At 41.0% G+C, this 16,330-nt stretch overlaps 2 non-coding genes across 2 annotated transcripts; both read left to right on the forward strand.

The window, feature by feature from the left end:
- The first annotated feature begins 12,323 nt into the window (after positions 1 to 12,323).
- Positions 12,324 to 12,395, forward strand: trnaa-cgc (transfer RNA alanine (anticodon CGC)). The gene has a single exon. It is a non-coding gene; the product is annotated as a tRNA-Ala (tRNA).
- Positions 12,396 to 13,709: 1,314 nt separating this feature from the next.
- Positions 13,710 to 13,782, forward strand: trnak-uuu (transfer RNA lysine (anticodon UUU)). Its single transcript has one exon. It is a non-coding gene; the product is annotated as a tRNA-Lys (tRNA).
- The last annotated feature ends 2,548 nt before the right edge of the window (positions 13,783 to 16,330 follow it).

Consider the following 16,330-nt stretch of genomic DNA (forward strand, 5'->3'; position numbering starts at 1 on the left):
TGTAGAGAGCCATCTACAGGCGAAAGACGACATAACATCACAGCAGTCGCATTTAAGATGGAACGAAAAACACAAAGCAGCAGCTGGCGAATAAGAAGCCAACTTCAGCCTTGTTAATGCAATAGCATTAGGTGAGGTGGAAAAATATTTCTTGCTCTGAATCTTAACATTTTTATAGGAGGTGTTCTAGGACCTCTTGCCTCAGAAAAAAAACTGCCAGTACATCACTTATTTCTACTCCATCAATAGCAGCAGTGTTATCAGTACTGAGCCCTAAATGTAGGTCCTATCATCATATAAAAAGTCGAAAGTATCGACTGCATTCAACTGATAAAATGTATCTTCTATGAAAGTTATATCTTTATCCAAAATACATCGGAAACAAATTTGCACGTTTTTTGGGGGGGATCCTGAAGACTGAGACTCAAAACTTTTTTTTCCTTCTTTCCAGGAGGAAGGATTATTCAGATGCAAACATTGTCCCAAAATCGATGTACTCTTCAATGATATTCAAATCCTCAAATTCTTCATCTGAATGTCGATATTGAAATATGATATCGTACAAATTGTGGTTTTCTTTTTAAAGCAAATTTTATGCTTTAAATTAAATAAATTGTATTTATTATGAATGTGCCGGAATTTTTTCAGTACTTTAGAGGGTTCTGCCATTTTAGATGTTATGCTGTTCCTGTCTGATTTATCAAATGTGTCATTTAAATCTCCCGTCTTTTCTATATCAGCCTGAAGGCCTTGAAGTAAAGATTGCAATTCATCCAAAAATGCAATTCATCCAAAAAAAGTTTCCCACTGGTGATACATACAAGGAAATGAATGTACATTTTCCCCCCAAATCAACAAATTTAAAATCAAATAACTCCCTCATCTGCAGGTGGAGAGAATAATGTCAGAATAAATACAGGTTTAAAAGTCAGGAGCATTGATAGTCCTATTTTAAAATGACACTAAAATGCTCACAATATATTAAAAAGCTCTGTAAAATAATAAAAAAATTAAAAAAGGTAAAAAGAAATAATACACAGTTATAAAGCTCAGGAATTATCAATGGGAACTTACAATGGGTTGATATGATTTAAAAAATAAAATATTTGAAAAAATCCACTTACAATATGCTAAAAATGGCAAGAATACTTAAAACAGGTTTTAAAATTTTTAAAAAATAAAACAAGTTAAAAATAAATACTAAATGGGTTTAAAATTCAGGAATGTGATTGGTCAGATGCTTACAATGAGTGTTGCTGGTGTTTCGTGTGATTTACTGAAATGAAAAAATATTCAATTTAAAAACGGCAAGAGCTCGTATGAAAAAAAAGTTCTTAAGTATCTTTGTTGTAAGAGCTGCACCAGAACTAGTGTATTCATATACATCAGAAAAGTAGCTGAACGTGACTGGTTTATATTCAGTTATATGCATTGGGGACGAAAAGGAGACTTACATGGATTTTATTAGGTTTTAGGAATCAGAACATTTATTTTTACACATTTATGCCTACGAGCAGAAATAACTTCCTGCTTTCAGCGCTTTTATTGTTTCTGCTTGTAACCTCGAACAGAGAAACCTAGTACTGACTCACAGAAACGCCCCGGAGTTTCTGTGTTTCTGGGATTTAAGAGGGATGTACTGTATGAAGACAGTAAAGGGAGTTTTTTTTTCCCGCTGTAGAGTATGAAGGCGGTTTGATGAGTCTGGAGGGAGGAGACGAGCATTCCGCACGGGGAGCGCAGAACAACGAGTTTCACCTGCAGCTCGCCGAGTCCTGTCCTATATAACCGCTGAGCCTGGGACACACTGAGTCTCTAACCAGTGTTTGAGATGTAAAGGGTTAAACCCAGAAGTCGAGAGTGGAGTTTTTTTATAAGTGTAAGATTAAGGGAATAGGGTTTTGGTGGGTTTGGTGCACAGCAGAGGTTTCGGTTTAGGTTTAGTTTGCTTTTGACACATTTGTAACGGCCATGGCGGCCTGTAGGGTCGGCATGCACCGTTACTTTTGCTCACTTTTGGTGTATAAGGGTGGTGAGGGTTCGGCTCACTCGGGTGATATTTCACGGTTGGACTTTTCAAGGAAGGTGTTACAGAAAGGATTAAGGCATTAGATGTCAAATGCTTAATCACTTTGCTGAAGGGAATTGGTTTTGACATTAGTTTCAATCGGCGAAGTTACTGGAACAATTTTGGATAAAAATAGAGTAGAAAAAAAGATGTGGGCCTGATTAGAATGTTTGAATGGCAGAAGCTGATGGATCTTTCTAATGTGGTGTGAGCCTGGTCAGTACCTGGATGGGAGACCTCCTGGGAAAAACCAAGGTTGCTGCTGGAAGAGGTGTTAGTGGGGCCAGCAGGGGGCACTCACCCTGTGGTCTGTTTGGGTCCTAATGCCCCAGTATAGTGACGGGGACACTATACTGTAAACAGGCGCCGTCCTTCGGATGAGATGTAAAACTGAGGTCCTGACTCTCTGTGGTCATTAAAAATCCCAGGGCGTTTCTCGAAAAGAGTAGGGGTGTAACCCCGGTGTCCTGGCCAAATTTCCAATTGGCCCTCACCAATCATGGCCTCCTAATAATCCCCCCCTATGAATTGGCTACATTACTCTGCTTTCCTCCCCACTGAGAGCAGATGTGTGGTGAGCGTTCTGGCGCACTATGGCTGCCGTCGCATCATCCAGGTGGATGCTGCACATTGGTGGTGGTGGAGGGGAGTCCCCATTACCTGTAAAGCGCTTTGAGTGGAGTGTCCAGAAAAGCGCTGTATAAGTGTAAGCAATTATTATTAATTAATAGGACTGTGATTGTTCGCATGTTTAATGAGATGGTGATGAAGGAAGATGTTGTGACATGGTTGTCTAAGTATTGTTTAGTGAAAGGTGAGCTTCAGAAAGTCTTGGATGATGATGGCATCTGGAACTGTGCATGGAGAGTACCTGTTTCATTGCATGAAGACAAAAAATGGTTATGGTGGATTTAAACACATTCCTTCTTTGATTGGATTAGGTGAAAATAGAGGCCTTGTGTTCTACCAAGGGCAGCCAAAACCGTGCAGGAGATGTGGGGAGCTGGGTCACTTTGTGGATGCCTGTACAAAGGTGGTGTGTGGTAAGTGCAAGGAAATTGGACATGCATATACTGAATGTACAAGCGTGAGGAAATGTAATCTCTGTGAGTGTGAAGGTCATGTGTTTAAAGACTGTCCAAATTCCTTTGCAAATAGAACAAAACTGGGAAGACCAATGCTCTTCCAATAGCCTGCCACCTGTGGAGACTGAAAGTGCTCAAATGAAATGTACAGAACAGAGGGTGCAGTCTAAAAGAGACATTAGATTTAGAAAATGATTTAACTCAGAAGAGCAGAAGAGTGAGGGAAGATCATTTTCCGAGTCCTCAGGTAGGTTCTCCCATGGGTTTAGATGTCTCCAATATATGTGATCTTACTGACCAAGCTTTAGAACCAGAGACTCAAGGAAGGCAGGTGGAGATATATCCTATGGATTGTGGGGGTGGTGGAGGAGGAGACAATTAAAGCAAAAGGGGGGGGAGGCCTGTATAGTAGGTGTCACCTACTGAATGATTGTAGCCAGAGCTTTAAGTCTCCCCTGGTCCTACTTAATTATGGCTCTTAATATTGTGTCCATAAATGTGAGAAGCATTCGCTCCAAGTTAAGGGCAAGGAATATACTATCTTTTGTGAGGAAGGTAAATGCTGATATTGTGTTGTTACAGGAGTGTGGGTTACCCTTTAAAAACGGCTATAAGGATATGGAAGAACTGGGGACATTGGGCCCATCAATCTGGAGTGGGTCCAAAGAAAATAAATCTGATGGTATAGCTGTTCTAATTAAAAATAAGATGGTAGAGGTACGTCAGCACCTTGTAGTGAAACCAGGGAGAGCACTGGTGGTGTATCTGGGTTTCATGAATGTCTAATTTAAACTCTTAAATATATATTGTCTGAGTTGCTCACATGACAGATATGTCCTAATTCAGGAACTGAGTATATTGATTGGGATGGGATTTTAATTCTCTTTTAGAAAGAGAAGGCAGAATGAGGGGCGAGAGGCGGGTCCAATTTGATAAATCATCAATATTATTGCAAACATTATGTAAAGATTTTAAACTGAAAGATGGCTTCAAACTTCATAGTCAGGGGAGGGCAGGTTTCACATGGGACTAGTCTAATGGGACCCAAGCCTCACGCATTTTGTTTGATACGTGATTTTACTTGCACGACCGCAGGCCTAACCCCTGTTTTTTTTTCTTTGACCATTGTCTGCTGTCATGTACAATTTCTATTCCAACAGCTGTTACTGTGGGGAAGGGTGTGTGGAAGCTTGATATTTTGCTTCTGGAAGGTGAGGAAGTGACGCACAGGTTCAGGGAAAGATATAAGGAATGGCGGTCTTTGTATGACCTGTTTGACACAAGAGCACAGTGGCCGACCCTGCGCTCTGACCCCCAGCTTCTCTCCCTGTCTGTGTGTCTCATGGAGTTAGAAAGACTACAAGCTGTGCAAACTTCCAAATCTTTAACATCATTTCAAGGGTGTATGATAGATCATTCACAAGATCAAATGGCTGTTTATTATTGTAAGAACTGTAGTTATCTACTGTTCTTTTTACTCTTTTGCTTGCATTATACAGCCGTTAAGTGCATTTAGAACCTAAGAGATATCCAACTGATTAACCTGTCTGATGAATGTTAAATGGGTTGTGACATTTGGCAAAGTTTTTTCTACTGCTTCTGATCTTATACAGTGGTCAGAATCTCTCATCCAAAAGCTGATGAGTGGGAGGGGGGGAAATTAGTGTGTAAAAAAACATTAAAGAGCATAAGGGTTTTCATCACATGGACTTGTTTGACTGTTTAGGATTAATGTTTTGGTGCCAGATCAATTAAAGGACAACAACCAGAAACACTGGTTCTCAGACTGAACGCATTCTCCTTCAATAATCTTTTTTACCAACAGGTGAGTGGAGTTGCCATGGCCACCAGAATGGGACCCAGCTATGCCAATATCTTTGTTGGCTGGGTAGAAGAACGCTTCTTCGCTTCCTACACTGGCTATGTCCCTGACCTCTACAAGCAATATATCGATGGCTGCGTCAGTGCCACCACATGCTCCAACGATCAGCTTAAGTGCTTCCTGCACCATTTCACCAACTTCCACCTGTCCCTCAAATATATGGTTAACATATCTTCCACTACTCTTCCGTTTCTGGACATCAACTTCTCCATCAACTACCCCAGACTCTCCACTTCTGTTTATTACAAACCCACGGATTCACACAGCTATCTCTTGTTTTCACTCCAAACATACTAAAAATTCTCTCCCTTTTTCACAGTTCCTTCGGCTACAACAAATATGCAGCAACGACATCGACTTCCAGAATCAAACCCTCAAAATCTACTCCTTTTTCATCAACAGAGGATACCCCAGCAGTGTTATTGACAGGGCCCTTGCCCGAGCCAAAAACACCCCTTGGACCATCAACCCAATCAGGAACTCCCACCATAACAACCGCATTCCTTTGGTGCTTCCCTAACACACTTCCTATCCCCAGGACTGTTAACGACAACTTTTCCATCCTACAGGATGATCCCTCCATTGGGGCCCTCTTTTCTGACCGCCCCATCATCTCATATTGGCAATCACCTAATCTGCGCAACCTTCGTGTTCACAGCTCCCTTGACCGCTCTCAGCAACCATCCACACCAGGTACTTTCCCCTGCAACAGAGCTCGCTGTATCGCCTGCAAGTACACATCCAACACCACACTCATTCAACGCACCTCAGGACAATTCTGGATCACCCAGATGGCATCTTGTACCTCCAGCAACCTTATTTACTGTATCTCTTGCAGTAAATGCCCAGTTTCTCTCTATATTGGAGAAACAGGAAGGAGACTTGGAGACCGCTTCAGAAAACATGTCAGGGCTGTGAAGATTGAAGATCTCTCCAAAAACCACTGTTTCTCATTTCACCTCTGATGGCCATGACCACTCTAATCTCTACGTCTGTGTTCTCAAAGATGGTTTTCTGAACTCATACATTAGTAAGACTACTGAAACCAAACTTATCCTGCAGCTAGGATCACACCTTCCCCCTTCTCTAAACGACAGACTACTATTCTACTAAGTTTTTCTCCATTCATTGGAAGTTTCATTTCACACCTCTCAACACCTTTTCTGACTTCACACCTCTTGTTTGGCCTCTCTTTCTGTCCCCTGCTCCCGCCTCTCACTCCTCCTCCCTCCCAGCCTTTGTTCTCCCACTACATTACCTTTGCCTACTGCCTTCTCTCTCTCACACCTGAAGAATGCTCCACGGCCGAAACATTGTTTTCTCTCTTCTTTTTTTCAGCATGGAATAAACCTATTACTTGTTCCTTAACAACCGGAAACAATATCTTCGGTCTTTCCAGAGCTGTAAGTAGTCATTCCAAGTTTATTAACTTGTCTCTGTGCTTGTATGTACTCTTCAATAGCCACTGATGTTCTGTACAACAGCTATTTTTAAAAATAAATTTGCATTTTTTTGGACTGCTTTTAAAGAATTGGCACATTTGGCAGAGCGGCGGCTCTGTGGCTAAGGATCTGCACCTGTGGCTGGAAGGTTGCTGGTTAACATCCCACGGTCGGCAGAGGAATCCTACTCCATTGGGCTCCTGAACAAGGCCCTTAACCCCAACTGCTGCAGGGGTGCCGTATAAATGGCTGACCCTGCGCTCTGACCCCCAGCTTCTCTCCCTGTATGTGTGTCTCAAGGAGAGCAAGCTGGGATATGCAAAATAGGAATTTCTAATGCAAGAAATTGTATATGGTCAATACAGTGATCTTATCGTATTGGCACATGGTAATCTCCAAGGAACAAGTAATAGGTTTATTCCATGCTGAAAAGAGAAGAAGAAAACACAATGTTTTGACCATGGAGCCTTCTTCAGTTATGATTTGATTTTTTACAATCATACCCACACAAACTTTGCAATTTTAAAAAATCTTGCAAACACAACCCAGATATGTTGACTTTTAAAAAACAAAAACAATTTGGGGTATTTTTTTTAAGAAACACATACTTCTTTTCTAGTTTTTTATGTGGCTGTGACTGTCAGAAATCATCAGTGAAAAGGTATGCAGATCCTGTGCAGATGCAGGAGCAAGTAGTTATTGAGACAGGCGAAGAATCCAGACCGAGATTGTTAGGTGAAAGGTAGATCGAAATACTGGAAGTACAGAGAGAAGCAAACAATTCAAAACAGAAGGTAAGGTCCAAGGTCGAGAGGCAAAAGGGAGTTCAGTAACCAGTAAGCGAGATTCAGAGTAAACGCGAGGTAGAACTCTCAAAGAGAAGACTCAATACCGAGTAGCTGGAAGCGGGTTTGAATGGTTAAAACAGTGCTTTGCTGGTGGATTAACAAATGTTATTATTAACCCGCTGCTGGTACTGGTTAGTTCTTTTGTGAGTTGATCTCCCCTGGCTGGTGGTCGTGACAGTGACAGAATGCTGTTTTGTGATTGATGCTATATCAAAATATAGGGTCCCTCAAAAATTAAACACAGAAATAAAAACATTTAATGGACTGTTGCACTCCTACACTATTAATATCCAATGGGAGTTGAATTTCAATTATGTTTCCACTTCATTCAGATGTGTTCCCTATTTTTCAGGTTGTTGGCAATGCCACATGTTAAAGGAGGACAGAGGAGTAGGAGACCAGACCTCTGGTCAAGGGCTGGTGGAGTAGGGAATGAGATCAAAGAATTTCTGAAGTTTTCTAAGCAAGAAAAAAAAAATTAGGTGGCATGACAATATGTGGTCAACACTGTCAAACAGAGTCCTTGGAGAGGATTGCTCCAGCAACAGGAAATGGTTATCAGTATCTGGCATGAAGATAGAAAAAAAGTAAGAATCCAAGTGCTTAGGGCGCAAAAGGAGGTGAGTATTGGTAAGGATTCCAAACCAGATGACAGTACACAATCTATAGTTAATATTTCAAGTCAAAGTGAGGGACATAGTTTGGAAGGCAACACAGAGCTTAGAAGTTCATCAGGAGATACAGAAGATGCATGGGCAGCACACGGCAGCACAGACAGTGGTGACATGTTTGAAGGGGAAAAAATCTGTGTAGAATCAGAAAAAAAGCCTGAAGAACACAGTGAATATTCCCAGGGGGCAAGCTCGTCTGGGACGTCACCTCAGGATAAAAGGGGATTAAGAAAGATTATGTCTGTGCCTAAAACTTTCCAAGTATGTCTGAAGGCTGAACGATGGAGAAAAATACCAACTCTAAAAGGTACATCTAAACTAAGATGACCATGGACCCATATGTTATATAGCGAGTTCAGGAAGATAAATCCTTGCTGCCCAATAGCCTTAAAATACCAATGCATCAGGAAAGAGAACAGCAGAAAAAAAACTTTCTTATAATTAAAGCAGTCTGTACTTTCAGTTCCTACCTTCAGTACCTTCAGTTCAGTACTTTCAGTTCCTGTAATGTAAAATACACAATGACAACAAGACAAACCAATGGGCAATGATGACATCACAATTGATGTTGTACGAGTAGGGCAAATACAACACAGTGAAAGGGAAACAAAATTTCGAAGTCTGATTTCGAAAATTTATCTAAGGCTCACAAGCAAGTATTAAACACTTCAGCATTTACTGTTCGAATACCACACTTTGTCAAAACACTGCCGCTTCTTAAGCTAATAAGTAACGGTTTTTGAGCACGCATTGTGTTGTTAATGCTTATATTAAAAAAAGCATAAATTCACATAATGGAATTTGGACTGAACAAAGTAGTCCAGCCCCTTTACAACATTACATATCTACTGATTAAAGCTTAAAACTACAGCAGCAGGAGTAACAATAATGGCAACAACATGTTTGGAGTTCGGCATTTCATTTATTCTGCGGAAACATCTTATCGGAATGAACTGCCCGAAATAAAAGAGTAATTGCGGCTTCAGATCGTTATTACAGAGCATTGCGTTGTTCTGTTCATGCTGACTACACGCTTTAAATTTGTCATTTACTGTAAGCGTTGCTTTTCCAGGTTTTTCTGAAATTCCTCGCATTTGAGCCAGTACTAAAATATTTCATTCCCGTCGCTGAATACATCGTGGAAACGGTATTTGCAACGGAATGCTGTCACACATAAAACCTTTTTGTTATTCGGTTCTGAAGTTTGAAAATGAAAATAAAACGGGGGTCACTTCATAGGCTTGAAAGAAGTCCAAGCAGCATAAAAACCCGCGAATTCTCACAAATTGCACTGCGCTGCAACTTTCTTCTGCTGCTTTTATAAATCAGCCTTAAACATTTGAATGCATACCTTACCGCTGCTAATCACATTCACGTGTTTACGAAGCTTTTTTCTGTCCGTTATGTTTTTTGCTAAGTAGTTTCTCCGTTTTCCTCGTACTGTGATTGTCAGCGAGCACAACAAGACTGAAACAGTGTAAAAGCAGGTAAAAAAGACAGGGTAAAATGCCTGACTGTCGGGAGTGGGATTTGAATCCGTGCCTCTATTTGGAGAGCGAAACACAAAGCTTAAAAGACACGAAGCTGTGAATTTGCTGTTTTAAACTGCTCGACTATCCTGAAAAAATGTGTGCTGATTGCACCAGTCGCATCCGATTTTCCGTAACTTTAGGACGATTGATACGGCTGGACTAACACAATTTGTGGCGTTTAGCATGACATGGAAAACGGTACCGGAGCATTCGGGTCCGGACTACCAGACTCAGAAACAGTTTTTACCCCCGCACTATCAAACTATTAAACTCCCCGCCTCTCTCACTCTCACCTCACCTCTCACCTATGACCTGAACCTCACAGTGCCTTCTTTCTTACCAAAAACCCAAACACACATTGAAAATCTACCTCTACCATACATGTCAAAAAGCTCACCCCATCATTTCTATCCCTTTATTTCATTCTTTCGATGCATGTTTTTGCACATAACCTGTTACCTTTTTGTTGTTTTGCACGCTGCCTGTTGTTTTTTGGACATCGGCTGTTGTCTCTGTCTTTCTTTTGTTATACAATTGTATTGTTGTTGTGTTTTTTTCTTTGTACTACTTATGTCCGAGAGCTAGCTAAATAGCATTTCGTTATACCATATACCTGCGTATGAGTATAATGACAATAAACTTGAACTTGAACTTTAAACTTGAACTTGAACTTGACATAGTCTTGCAGGCAGTATATTAATTTATCGTTAACTCGTTTAAAAAAACACGGTCTTCTCGTTCCTAAGTCAGATTTTTTTGTGCTTTCGAACGTTACTTCCAACCTGGACTGACAGCTCACCAGATCTGTTTGTGATCAGACCATGGAGTCGGGGGCTGTATCAAGCGCACGTTCCTTCCCAATGCTGAGGCGATCATTCGGAAGATGGGTGTGAAGAGAGACACGTTTTGTCGACTAAAAAGCAAGGCAGGATATGCAAGAACACTAATCACTTGCAACACTTATGTTCTTTTGTTATTGAGACTCCTACATTGCAAGTTTTTTTGAAGACCTTGAAACAGGCATGGGTGGGGTTTGAAACCACAATCTTCAGTTTACAAGACCAACACCTTACCACCTGGCCACTGCACCTTTGAGTAAATATGGGAATAATGTTGTTCAAATGTTTTTTTTCTGAACCTGGTTTACATCGCCTGGAGGTAGCAACAACAATAAAAGGGATACTTAACAAGGAGATACGCCGTAGCAGTGTGACTCCAACAGATGCTCCTGAAGAGGCTGGAGGTTTAAGCCAGCTTCTTAGAGCGCTCGGCCGCGTTACTATCAACAGCGGCTCTTCAGCTCTTGTTGTTTGACCTAGTGGTTTTATAAGGCGTGGAAATGACCGCAACTTCGTTTTCTGAGATGCTTTCTCTCACGTGGTGAAATCTCGACCTCTTTGACATCTCTGGCTATAGTTCTTCTGTAGAGCACCTCTGCTTATAGTGCCCTTGAAGTCATTTTATTTTTACAGGAAGACGCATTCCCTAACGATCTCTCCTGTTTTAGAAATGCTTCATAAGGCTTGTTTGATTCAATGGACAAACAGTATACTAATTGTACAATGCAGATCTATGCGGCATTCGTACTGGATTTGACTGGGATTCTGAAATACTTCTTGAAAAGGTATTCAGATTTTCTTGAACCTATAATAAAAACACAGACCTGAAACTCCCTAGCTTCCAATCTCTAAAGTTGCTGTCCTTAAACTCGGACGTGATGTTCTGCAGACGTGCAGTGTCCCTTTACTCTCGTTGTTTTCAAAACGACCTCCGTTGTCGAGCGCAGTTAAAGTGGAACTGGCCTGACTGCACAGGAAAGTACGGAATGATAAAACGTTTCTACGGCTCAAAATGTCCCTTTAGACCCTCGTCATGTCTCTGTGAGGAACGGGTAGGTAGAGAGGTTTAACAGATGCTAATGATGTTTCACACGGGGTGTTACCTGTTGCAGTGTTTCAAAAGATGTGTTAGCGGACCACAGATTATCTTGAAAAGATTTGGGTTTGCACTGGCTGGGATTCAAACCTGACTCAATTATTTGGAAGGCGCCTGTACCACCAACGCACTTCCGAGAAGCACCTGCAAATTATTACAATCCTCTCTCTCACCTACAAAGTTATGGAGACACAGACTTCCAATGAAAACTCAAGGCTTTATTCACTCAAGGCTCCACTCTTTTGTTGTGATGTCATTTTAATTAATATTAGCTTTGATAAGGTGTCATTTTTGCCTCTTAAAGGTAAAGTCTGCTCCTTTCTTCCTGGTATAGAAAGAATGTGTTCCATCTTTGTTTAAAAACACCAGTAAAAGTAAATTATTCAGCTCTACCGCCTGTGTGCATTGACAAGACATCTCAAAAGGACATATTAAATAAGAACACGATCCTTCCTGTTACCATTCCTGTGGTTGGGGTGTTGTTTCACCCTTTTACGTTAAATCATCAGTACTGCTGTTTTTCTATGCATAGTTTAATCAAGAGCACTTAAAAGATGCAAAAAGCTTTCAAATAAAATAGAATTGAAAGACAGTCGAGTAAGGAGGTAGAAAAAAAGCACTCCCCCGTCTGGGAATCAACCACCGTTGCCCATGTAACTGGATACAAAAATAACAGATTCATTTGTGCCCAGTCTCTTGAAGCTTCGATGCGATTATTTTTCCTTCCTTATTTCTTCATTCCTATGAATTTACTCTGTAGTAGAAGAAACGCGAAAGTGGGAAACTGCAGGCATTCTTCGTGAGTGGTGTGATCAGTGAGCATTTAGACATCTTGAGTCTGTTCCGCAAATTTTAGCATCGGGGATGTAGCTCAGCGGTAGAGCGCATGCTTCGCATGTATGAGGTCCTGGGTTCGATCCCTGGCATCTCCAGGTGCTTTATATTACAGTACTCAGATTGCAATCTTCTGGTGAGTGAGAACTCTTTGCTCGTGTTCAGAGAGAGCCAGGTTTACACAATTAAATGCAGGCACACTCGACGTGCTGCAGAGTTGCGCTGCTGTTTTAAATGTACCTCTTTTAGTTCTGTTAAATCCTAAATTATTTGAACTAATAATTTAGTTCAAATTCAGGAAATCCTGAGATTGCTTCACACTTGTCATGGCTGTTGCAGAAAACACCTGTTGAATCTCACCCGGGATTTCCTGAGAGATCATTCAGCGAGCGAATCCTCCTTCTGAACTCCGCACTAAACTGAAAGCTTCACGAACTCCTCACTGCGTGTCCTGTACTGTTATAAGTGCTCTCGTGTAGATGTGAAGCACAGCCATAAACACACTTTTAACTTTTTCCGTTTGTTAAGGAAAATGCAAAAGAGCATGACAAGTATTGAACGTATAAAATATCCATGGCACAACTCGAGAAAGTACTGAAGGACTACACATCGACTTTTGATGATTACAAGAGATTCAAGAAACACAATCGTCCGCAGCTGGGTTTGGATCCTGAACTCTAGAGTTAAAAGAACATAAGCGACGGATATGACCTATAAACTCTCTTAATTGTCTTATAGTTTATTAAATAAAATAATTTCTTAATAAATTCTAACTGTTGAGAGACGATTTATTGAATTTTAACAATATCACAATTACAAACTTTTTCGGTTAAACTGTTATTCACATACTCTAACGTAAATAAACGTGAGTGTCTTCCGGTGTGTGAGACAATTTCTCCAAAAAATATTTGTTAGTCTGTCGGGAGGCTGTGCAAGGTGTTAAGAAATAGAATTTCTAAAAGACAGGCTCCCTAAGCTTAACATCAAGGCTGTTTTCTCTGCAGAAATGCTCTTTAAATTTCAGCACTGTTGCAACTCCCTTTATAAAGGGTGTGCACACGTATACAACAAAGGCATTGAAAGATTGTTTTAATTATTGTTCCAAAAAATGTTCCATTTGTTTTCTTTTTAATGTTGTTGATTAAAAGATTTTATCAAATGAGAAAAAAATCTGAATGTGAAAAAAGGTCCAAATGCTATTGAAAAAAATCAGTAATGTGAGGAAAGATGGATTGTGGGAGCCCCTTAACTACCCATGTCATGCTGTATTTCTCACTCATTTTACTGGGATTGGTGCCGTCGCTTCTGGATAGTCTGTCAGTGGTCATTCCAGACGGGTCAGGTATGACTGCTCTTCGGAACAAGAGACACGTGACTTGCGAGGATCCCGACAGTGTCTTCCTTCTTTCAGAGCCCGGATAGCTCAGTCGGTAGAGCATCAGACTTTTAATCTGAGGGCCCAGGGTTCAAGTCCCTGTTCGGGCGGCTGTGCCGTTTTTAATTCTATTGTGAATGTCATTCTAAATAGTCTTTTATCTTTCACTCTTCTAGCTGTACTGTGGTTATTTTAAATGTCCATTACTTGTATTTACAGTAGTGTATTTAGTGTTTCATTTCAAAAAACGAAAATGTTCAAGTAGATCTTGTCACTCTACTCCACGTAATCATCTAAATTAAATCACAGTAGAGTACAGCTCACACAGTGAGAACTCTTGAATACGACAAGAGGAAAGGTACACTGCACATCTGCAGAACATCACGTTCGAGTTTACAGTGACAGCAGAGGTTGGAAGCGAAGTAGTTTTTATTACTTGCTCGCTGAACGATCTCTCAAGAAAACTCGGTGGAGATTTAGCGGGTGTCTAATAATCACGTTCAAAAAGGTGACGATAAGTTTTTTTTTAACTAGGTAGCCTTAATGGCAACACGGTGTGAGTAGATCTTAAAGCAGCCGCAGAGTACCCGTAATGGCAACACAGTGCTTTGAGTTCGTCTTTTCTTATTTCTTCTGCAGAACCAGTGGAATCGGAATATACTGATCCGCATAAGAAGCGCTTTCGGTTTCTGATCATTTTTTATTGAGCGCTGCTCTAAGTAGCACAGGCAAGATGGCTGTTGGTCTAAGGCGTTGCGTTCAGGTCGCAGTTAACCCTGGAGACGTTTGTTAAAATCTCACTTCTAATAAAGAGGTCTTTCTCGTTAGAGTAGAAACGATAGAAGCCTTAAGCGGGAAAAAAATCACAACATCTCGCATTTCACGTGTTTAATGTTAACTGTCTCAGTGGTTGCCTCGGTGATTGATGGCTCTTCTCCCTCGCAGGGTGACGGTAAATTCTTCAGAGAGGGAGTCTTCCAAGCACGGCTTTTCTTTATCAAGAGCTGAGACAACAGAAACAGACTTCCAACTGACATGAATTACTTCTTGAGCGTTTATGACTGTCTTTAAAAGCTGAGAGCAGGTGAAAAAGTCTTTGGAAATGAGTGCTGACAGTAAACAGAGCTGACGCTCAGCTGCAGACAAGCGCTCCTCTTTAGTATAGTGCTGAGTACCCCCGCTTGTTGCGCCGGAGAGTGGGGTACGTTTCTGTGACAGGGCGTTGGTTTAATTTTTTAACAACCTGACTTCACTTAAAAAGTGTACTACGTTTCGTACTAGTTAGTGCGGTAGAATATGGAGATCATCTCCAGCTTTGAGCTCAACTGCAACAAGAAGTCATGCTAAATGTAGTATAGTGAGTAGACATCGCGAGACAACAGAACGAGAGAGTAGAAGGCAGGAATATATGGTGTAAAGGCGTGATCTGTGTAGTTAATAAAATAGTTAAAATAATATAAAAACGTCTCTAAATTTAGATACACAACATTTATGGCGACGAGAGATGAGTGGTTAACGGACTCAAAGCAAGCAGAACACTGCTGATTTTAGTTCTCTTGCTGGTAGAAACGAACTTCTGAATTTTCAGACTTTTCGTTTAGCTTGCGCCATGGAAGATATGGTAGCCGCGCCGAGAAGCTTTGCTTATGCTCAGCTTTTTCCACCATTTCTACTGAACCTCGGAGCTCCGGATTTGTATTCGGAATACAAGATATGGATGGAGTTCTACAGATTTTTTTAAATAGCCAGTGGATCTACAGAAGCTCAGGATGCCGTAAGACGGGCTACACTACTGCACTGTATCGGGGCTCCCGTGCAGCGGATTTTCGCCAACCTCCCTGGAGAAAAAGGTACATATGAACAGACTGTAGCTGCCTTAGACGCTTACTTTACACCGCGGAGAAAAGTGGTTTTGGAACGGCATAAATTTAGGCAGAGAACTTAGTCTCAGGACGCATCTGTTGTTGCTTTTGTGACTGCACTAAGAGAACTGGCTAAATCTTGTGACTTTGGAGTATTGGAAACTGACATGTTAAGATATCAACTTGTGGAAAAATGTGCACATAAGAGACTATAAATTGCTGCAGGAGGAAGGGCTGACTTTAGAAAGAGCTCTTAAAGTCGCTAGAATTCATGAAGCAGCTCAAGCAGAATCAAGAATGCTTTCTGACCACAGTGACAAAGTGACACTGAACGGGGCGCTCGCTCAAACTTTACAAACAAAAGCCGAGCAGCCGGACGCAGTCATGCTAGAGATATAGAAGAACAGGGGACGGCTGACATTACATGTTACAGGTGCGGACTAACAATGCACAAAGCAGATGAATGCGGAGCGTGAACAGCAAAATGTCTACACTGTAAGAAAACAGGACATTATGCACACGTCTGCAGAACATCACGTCCGAGTTTAAGGACAGCAACATCAGAGATTGGAAGTTAGGGAGTTTCAGGTCTGTTTTTTTATTATAGGTTCAAGAAAGTCTGAATACCTTTGCAAGAAGTATTTCAGAATCCCACTCAAATCCAGTACGAATGCCGCATAAATCTGCATTGTACAATTAGTATACTGTTTGTCCGTTGAATCAAACACGCCTTATGAAGCATTTCTAAAACAGGAGAGATCGTTAGGGAATGCGTCTTCCTGTAAAAATAAAATGA

The sequence above is a fragment of the Lepisosteus platostomus genome, chromosome 5, assembly GCF_059453375.1.
Source record: "Lepisosteus platostomus isolate fLepPlt1 chromosome 5, fLepPlt1.hap1, whole genome shotgun sequence".
NCBI classification, from domain to species: Eukaryota; Metazoa; Chordata; class Actinopteri; order Semionotiformes; family Lepisosteidae; genus Lepisosteus; species Lepisosteus platostomus.